We start from the raw sequence: 8,888 nt of genomic DNA, 5'->3' as shown, positions 1-8,888 counted from the left end.
GGGGTTCCTGAAAGGACCATGGGGAATAGCGGCTCCGCAGGAGACAGGGCACAAAAAAGTAAAGCTTTACTAGGTCAGGTGGTGTGCACTGGCTCCTCCCCCTATGACCCTCCTCCAGACTCCAGTTAGGTACTGTGCCCGGACGAGCATACACAATAAGGGAGGCATTTTGAATCCCGGGTAAGACTCATACCAGCCACACCAATCACACCGTACAACTTGTGATCTAAACCCAGTTAACAGTATGACAACAGAAAGGGCCTCTTAAAGATGGCTCCTTAACAATAACCCGAATTAGTTAACAATAACTATGTACAAGTATTGCAGATAATCCGCACTTGGGATGGGCGCCCAGCATCCACTACGGACTCCGAGAAATAGAATTATCGGTAAGTAAATTCTTATTTTCTCTATCGTCCTAAGTGGATGCTGGGGTTCCTGAAAGGACCATGGGGATTATACCAAAGCTCCCAAACGGGCGGGAGAGTGCGGATGACTCTGCAGCACCGAATGAGAGAACTCCAGGTCCTCCTTTGCCAGGGTATCAAATTTGTAAAATTTTACAAACGTGTTCTCCCCCGACCACGTAGCTGCTCGGCAGAGTTGTAATGCCGAGACCCCTCGGGCAGCCGCCCAAGATGAGCCCACCTTCCTTGTGGAGTGGGCTTTTACAGTTTTAGGCTGTGGCAGGCCTGCCACAGAATGTGCAAGTTGAATTGTGTTACAAATCCAACGAGCAATCGACTGCTTAGAAGCAGGTGCGCCCAACTTGTTGGGTGCATACAATATAAACAGCGAGTCAGATTTTCTGACTCCAGCCGTCCTTGCAATGTATATTTTTAAGGCTCTGACAACGTCCAACAACTTGGAGTCCTCCAAGTCGCTAGTGGCCGCAGGCACCACAATAGGTTGGTTCAGATGAAATGCTGATACCACTTTAGGGAGAAAATGCGGACGAGTCCGCAGTTCTGCCCTATCCGAATGGAAGATTAGATAAGGACTTTTATAAGATAAAGCCGCCAATTCAGATACTCTCCTGGCAGAGGCCAGGGCTAGTAACATAGTCACTTTCAATGTGAGATATTTCAAATCCACCTTTTTCAATGGTTCAAACCAATGGGATTTGAGGAAATCTAAAACTACATTTAGATCCCACGGTGCCACCGGAGGCACCACAGAAGGCTGTATATGCAGTACTCCCTTGACAAAAGTCTGGACCTCAGGGACAGAGGCCAATTCTTTTTGGAAGAATATTGACAGGGCCGAAATTTGAACCTTAATGGATCCCAATTTGAGACCCATAGATAATCCTGATTGCAGGAAATGTAGGAAACGACCCAGTTGGAATTCCTCCGTCGGAACCCTCCGATCCTCGCACCACGCTACATATTTTCGCCAAATGCGGTGATAATGTTTCACGGTGACTTCCTTCCGTGCCTTAATCAAGGTAGGAATGACTTCTTCTGGAATGCCTTTCCCTTTTAGGATCTGGCGTTCAACCGCCATGCCGTCAAACGCAGCCGCGGTAAGTCTTGAAAAAGACAGGGACCCTGCTGTAGCAGGTCCCTTCTCAGAGGTAGAGGCCACGGTTCGTCCGTGAGCATCTCTTGAAGTTCCGGATACCAAGTCCTTCTCGGCCAATCCGGAACCACTAGTATTGTTCTTACTCTTCTTTGCCGTATGATCTTCAATACCTTTGGTATGAGCGGCAGAGGAGGAAACACATACACTGACTGGTACACCCAAGGAGTTACCAGTGCGTCCACAGCTATTGCCTGTGGATCTCTTGACCTGGCGCAATATTTGTCCAGTTTCTTGTTGAGGCGAGACGCCATCATGTCTACAATTGGTCTTTCCCAACGGTCTATTAACATGTTGAAGACTTCTGGATGTAGACCCCACTCTCCCGGATGAAGATCGTGTCTGCTGAGGAAGTCTGCTTCCCAGTTGTCCACGCCCGGGATGAACACTGCTGACAGTGTTATCACGTGATTCTCCGCCCAGCGAAGAATCTTGGCAGCTTCTGCCATTGCACTCCTGCTTCTTGTGCCGCCCTTCCTGTTTACATGGGCGACCGCCGTGATGTTGTCCGACTGAATCAACACCGGCTTTCCTTGCAGGAGAAGTTCCGCCTGGCTTAGAGCATTGTAGATTGCTCTTAGTTCCAGAATGTTTATGTGAAGAGACTTTTCCAGACTCGTCCATACTCCCTGGAAGTTTCTTCCTTGTGTGACTGCTCCCCAGCCTCTCAGGCTGGCGTCCGTGGTCACCAGGATCCAATCCTGAATGCCGAATCTGCGGCCTTCTAATAGGTGAGCCTTCTGCAACCACCACAGAAGTGACACCCTTGTCTTTGGTGACAGGGTTATTCGCAGGTGCATCTGCAGATGCGACCCTGACCATTTGTCCAACAGATCCCTTTGGAATATTCTTGCATGGAATCTGCCGAATGGAATTGCTTCGTAAGAAGCCACCATTTTTCCCAGGACTCTTGTGCATTGATGTACTGACACTTTTCCTGGTTTTAGGAGGTTCCTGACCAGATCGGATAACTCCTTGGCTTTTTCCTCTGGAAGGAAAACCTTTTTCTGAACCGTGTCCAGAATCATTCCTAGGAACAGCAGACGAGTTGTCGGGATTAAATGGGATTTTGGAATATTCAGAATCCACCCGTGTTGTCTTAGCACCTCTTGAGATAGTGCTAAAGCTGTCTCCAGCTGTTCTCTGGACCTTGCCCTTATTAGGAGATCGTCCAAGTATGGGATAACTAATACGCCTTTTCTTCGAAGAAGAATCATCATCTCGGCCATTACCTTGGTAAAGACCCGAGGCGCCGTGGACAATCCGAACGGCAGCGTCTGAAACTGATAGTGACAGTTTTGAACAATGAACCTGAGGTACCCCTGGTGTGCGGGGTAAATCGGAACGTGTAGATACGCATCCTTGATGTCCAAGGATACCATAAAGTCCCCTTCTTCCAGGTTCGCTATCACTGCTCTGAGTGACTCCATCTTGAACTTGAACTTTTTTATGTAGAGGTTCAAGGACTTCAGATTTTGAATAGGCCTTACCGAGCCATCCGGCTTCGGTACCACAAATAGAGTGGAATAATACCCCTTTCCTTGTTGTAATAGGGGTACTTTGACTATCACCTGCTGAGCGTACAGCTTGTGAATGGCTTCCAACACCCTCTCCCTTTCGGAAGAGACGGTTGGTAAGGCAGACTTCAGGAAACGATGAGGAGGATCCGTCTCTAATTCCAACCTGTACCCCTGAGATATTATCTGCAGGATCCAGGGGTCTACCTGCGAGTGAGCCCACTGCGCGCTGTAATTTTTGAGACGGCCCCCCACTGTCCCCGAGTCCGCTTGAGAGGCCCCAGCGTCATGCTGAGGTTTTTGCAGGAGCCGGGGAGGGCTTCTGTTCCTGGGAAGGAGCTGCCTGTTGGTGTCTCTTCCCTCTTCCTCTGCCTCGTGGCAGGTACGACAAGCCCTTTGCTCTCTTATTTTTGTAGGAGCGAAAAGGCTGCGGTTGAAAGGTCGGTGCCTTTCTCTGTTGGGGAGTGACTTGAGGTAAAAAAGTGGATTTCCCGGCAGTAGCCGTGGCCACCAAGTCTGATAGACCAACTCCAAATAACTCCTCCCCTTTATACGGCAAAACCTCCATGTGACGTTTTGAATCCGCATCGCCTGTCCACTGTCGTGTCCATAAGGCTCTTCTGGCTGAAATGGACATAGCACTCACCCGAGATGCCAGTGTGCAAATATCCCTCTGTGCATCACTCATATAGATAAATGCATCCTTTATTTGTTCTAACGACAGTAAAACATTGTCCCTATCTAGGGTATCAATATTTTCAATCAGGGATTCTGACCAAACTACTCCAGCACTGCACATCCAGGCAGTTGCTATAGCTGGTCTTAGTATAACACCTGCATGTGTGTATATATTCTTTTGAATAACTTCCATCTTTCTATCTGATGGATCCTTAAGTGCGGCCGTCTCAGGAGAGGGTAACGCCACTTGTTTGGATAAGCGTGTGAGCGCCTTGTCCACCTTAGGGGGTGTTTCCCAGCGCGCCCTAACCTCTGGCGGGAAAGGGTATAATGCCAATAACTTTTTTGAAATTATCAACTTTTTATCAGGAGCAACCCACGCTTCATCACACACGTCATTTAATTCTTCTGATTCAGGAAAAACTGTTTGTAGTTTTTTCACACCATACATAATACCCTGTTTTACGGTATCTGTAGTATCAGCTAAATGTAACGTCTCCTTCATTGCCAAAATCATATAACGTGTGGCCCTACTGGAAAATACGTTTGAATTTCTACCGTCGTCACTGGAATCAGTGCCCGTGTCTGGGTCTGTGTCGACCGACTGAGGCAAAGGGCGTTTTACAGCCCCTGACGGTGTTTGAGGCGCCTGGACAGGCATTAATTGATTGTCCGGCCGCCTCATGTCCTCAACTGACTGTTTAAGGGAAGATAAACCATCACGTAATTCCACAAATAAAGGCATCCATTCTGGTGTCGACCCCCTGGGGGGTGACATCTGCATATTTGGCAATTGCTCCGCCTCCACACCAATATCGTCCTCATACATGTCGACACCACGTACCGACACACACCGCAAACTCACAGGGAATGCTCTAATGAAGACAGGACCCACTAGCCCTTTTGGGGAGACAGAGGGAGAGTCTGCCAGCACACACCACAAAGCGCTATATATACAAGGGATATCCTTATATTAAGTGCTCCCTTATAGCTGCTTTAATATATATATATATAGCCATTAATGTGCCCCCCCTCTCTGTTTTACCCTGTTTCTGTAGTGCAGTGCAGGGGAGAGACCTGGGAGCCGTTCTGACCAGCGGAGCTGTGACAGAAAATGGCGCCGTGTGCTGAGGAGATAGGCCCCGCCCCTTTTTCGGCGGGTTCTTCTCCCGCTATTTTTCCAGTCAGGCAGGGGTTAAATATCTCCATATAGCCCCTATGGGCTATATGTGAGGTATTTTTAGCCTTGTATAAGGTTTATATTTGCCTCTCAGAGCGCCCCCCCCCAGCGCTCTGCACCCTCAGTGACTGCCCAGTGAAGTGTGCTGAGAGGAAAATGGCGCACAGCTGCAGTGCTGTGCGCTACCTTATGAAGACTGAGGAGTCTTCAGCCGCCGGTTTCCGGACCTCTTCACGCTTCAGCATCTGCAAGGGGGTCGGCGGCGCGGCTCCGGGACCGGACTCCACGGCTGGGCCTGTGTTCGATCCCTCTGGAGCTAATGGTGTCCAGTAGCCAAGCAGCAAATCCACTCTGCATGCAGGTGAGTTTACTACTTTCCCCCTAAGTCCCACGTTGCAGTGATCCTGTTGCCAGCAGGACTCACTGTAAAGAAAAAAACCTAAACTAAACTTTCTCTAAGCAGCTCTTTAGGAGAGCCACCTAGATTGCACCCTTCTCGTTCGGGCACAAAATCTAACTGGAGTCTGGAGGAGGGTCATAGGGGGAGGAGCCAGTGCACACCACCTGACCTAGTAAAGCTTTACTTTTTTGTGCCCTGTCTCCTGCGGAGCCGCTATTCCCCATGGTCCTTTCAGGAACCCCAGCATCCACTTAGGACGATAGAGAAATATTAGATATCATCCCCTTAATGGAATCTAACCATGGGGGTTCTGCCCCACTAGCCTGGGAATGTGCACTATTCTGGGTACACGGTAGCGAGTCTCCGGGGGAGGACAGACACTCAGCTGTGCAGGAAACACAATCCCTGGACATGGTAACGTGAAAGGACCCACACACACACAGAAGGTGAAAACACAGTTTAACCCACACACAGCCCGCAGGGACACAGAAAATGGAGCCAGCCACACCGCGCCCCTTTAGCCAAGTAAACTCAGCTGGGATGCCACACTAAAGGGTCTATGTACTAAGCTTTGGATGGAGATAAAGTACCAGCCAATCAGCTCCTAATTACCATGTTACAGGCTGGGTTTGAAAAATGACAGGAGCCGATTGGCTGGTATTTTATCTCCATCCCAGGCTTAGTAAATAGACCCCTAAGTGCCTTAAGAAGGCTTAGTATTTTACATCACTCCACCCCCCCCATTCTAAGACCCCCTGGTACCGCTGAGGAGACGTGGAGTCTTTGTGGAGGAGCTGTGCTTCCCTGTGATGCCTTATCAGTGTAAGCTGCAGAGGTAAAATGTCGCTGGTGAGCTGCTGGATCCGCTCATAGTGAAGCTCCGCCCCTGTAATGGCGTGCGGCTTCCCGTTTCAGGAGCTGTGTCCTGTCAGCGGAGAAACGGGACCGTTAACCCTATAAGAGGTTGGGCCGTTCTCCCCCCTAAGTCCCACGAAGCAGGCAGACTGTGCCAACCAGACCTGCCTGAAAGCAACACACAGAAAATAAACGCAGAAAACTCTTCAGGAGCTTCCCTAAGCGTCACCAGCTCCTCTGGGCACATTTTCTAGACCAGGCCTGGCCAACTTGTGGCTCTCCAGCTGCTGTGAAACTACACATCCCAGCATGCCCTGCCACAGTTTTAGCATTCCCTAGTAACAAAACTGTGGCAGGGCATGCTGGGACATGTAGTTTTACAACAGCTGGAGAACCACAGATTGGCCAGGCGAGTCTGGTAGGAGGGGCATAGAGGGAGGAGCCAGTGCACACTATTGATTTCTTAAAGTGCCCAAGGCTCCTAGTGGACACATCTATACCCCATGGTACTAATGTGGACCCCAGTATCCTCTAGCACGTAAGAGAAATACCGTACCCAACAATAAGCAATGGCCAGCTACGACGTAAGGAATATAAGATCCACAGAACCTTTTTCCTTTCACACCCAGAGATGTAAATTCAAAGACTATCACCTTATGGAAGACACCAGATTTCTGGATTTAATCATTGCTTAATTTACACGCCGGCCACGCAGTCCTGGGGGCCAGGCACATAGCGGTGCTAGACACGGTGTGCCTGGACCTGCCGCAAGTAAACAACTTACAGGATCCAAAACAGCATGGATTTACTGGTGGTAGATCATGCCAAACAAATCTTATTGACTTTTTTGACTCTGTGATGAAAATAATAGATCAAGGGGGAGCTGTAGATGTAGCATATCTAGACTTTAGTAAGGCATTTGACACTGTCCCACATCACAGACTGCTAAATAAACTTGAAAGCGTGGGGGTGGATTATAAAACCGTTAAATGGATAAGAACCTGGTTGCAGGATAGGAAACAGACAGTTGTAGTTAATGGAGTGCAATCTATGGAGGGAAATGTTACCAGTGGAGTACCCCAGGGATCTGTACTTGGTCCAGTTCTCTTTAATATCTTTGTTGGTGACATTGCAGATGGTATTGAAGGGAAGATATGCCTTTTTGCAGTTGATACAAAGATATGCAACAGGGTAGACACACCGGGAGGGGTCAAACAAATGATTAATGACCTAGGTAGGCTTGAGAAATGGTCAATAACGTGGCAACTACAGTTTAATGCTAAAAAATGCAAAATCATGCACTTGGGTCTCAAAAACCCAAAGGCTAAGTATAGTATCAAGGGTACTATAATGGAAACTACTGAGGAGGAAAGGGATTTAGGAGTCACTATTTCAAGTGACTTAAAGGCAGGAAAGCAATGCAACAAAGCAATGAGAAAGGCAAGTCAGATGCTTGGTTGCATAGGGAGAGGAATCAGTAGTAGGAAAAAAGAAGTGATAATGCCACTGTATAGGTCATTGATACGGCCCCATCTGAAATACTGTGTCCAGTTCTGGAGACCCTATCTCCAGAAGGATATAAATACATTAGAGAGTGTACAAAGAAGGGCAACTAAAATGGTGCATGGCCTACATCACAAAACTTACCCGGAAAGGCTAAAAGATCTTAACATGTATAGTTTGGAGGAGAGAAGGGAAAGGTGGGACATGATAGAAACTTTCAAATATATAAAGGGTCTTAAAGTTCAGGAGGGAAACATTCTTCAAAGGAAAAGAAGTATTAGAACTCGAGGGCATACACTGAAACTGGAGGGAGGGAGGTTCAGGGGAAATTTAAGGAAAAATTACTTCACAGAAAGGGTAGTGGATAAGTGGAATAGCCTCCCATCAGAGGTGGTAGAGGCCAAGACTGTAGGGCAATTTAAACATGCTTGGGACAGGCATATGAATATCCTTACAAAGAATCAAGGTTAAAAAAGGGTTGAGATTGCCTAAAGGAGAAAATAAAAAAGGGGCAGACTAGATGGGCCAAGTGGTTCTTATCTGCCGTCAAATTCTATGTTTCTATATTAAGTACTAGTCTTGGCCGCAGCTGTCCGGGAGTATCGGCGCCAGCTGGGGGTGATGGAGCAGCAGCGCTGACAGACTCAGTGAAGAAAAGAAACTGAAAAAAATCTAAAATTGAAAGCTTGGGGCTGCAAAATAGCCGCCCCCTATACAGATGCAACCAGCTTCCTGTTGGCACCAACTAAAAACGGACCTGCCTGAGCATGGAAGCAGGGTTATGGGGGGGACTCATAGATCCTCAGTCCTTAACAGCCGCGCCATTAAAGACAACCGAGCCAAGCCTCGGTGGAATAAAACAGGACGGGTAGTTATCCTCTTGGCCAATCCAAACTCACCAGAATCACTGGGACCCTGCTGTCTCGGTCTTCTTGAGCACATGTGGAAGCATGGGTATCACAGTGAAGAGGTATAATAACTGCTGGTGCCTCCACGGAACGGTGATTGCAACCCCCAGGACTGCAAGTGGATCCTTGGTGTGCACCCCATATTGTGTCGCCTTGTGGTTCAGGCGAGAGGACATCAAATCCACCACTGACAGACCCCACCATTCTACAGGAACACCAGCGCTGGTGCCAACAAGAGGGGACAAAACCTCATATAAATACAGTGA

The sequence above is a fragment of the Pseudophryne corroboree genome, chromosome 2, assembly GCF_028390025.1.
Source record: "Pseudophryne corroboree isolate aPseCor3 chromosome 2, aPseCor3.hap2, whole genome shotgun sequence".
Lineage (NCBI taxonomy): Eukaryota > Metazoa > Chordata > Amphibia > Anura > Myobatrachidae > Pseudophryne > Pseudophryne corroboree.
This window is presented reverse-complemented; position numbering follows the sequence as displayed.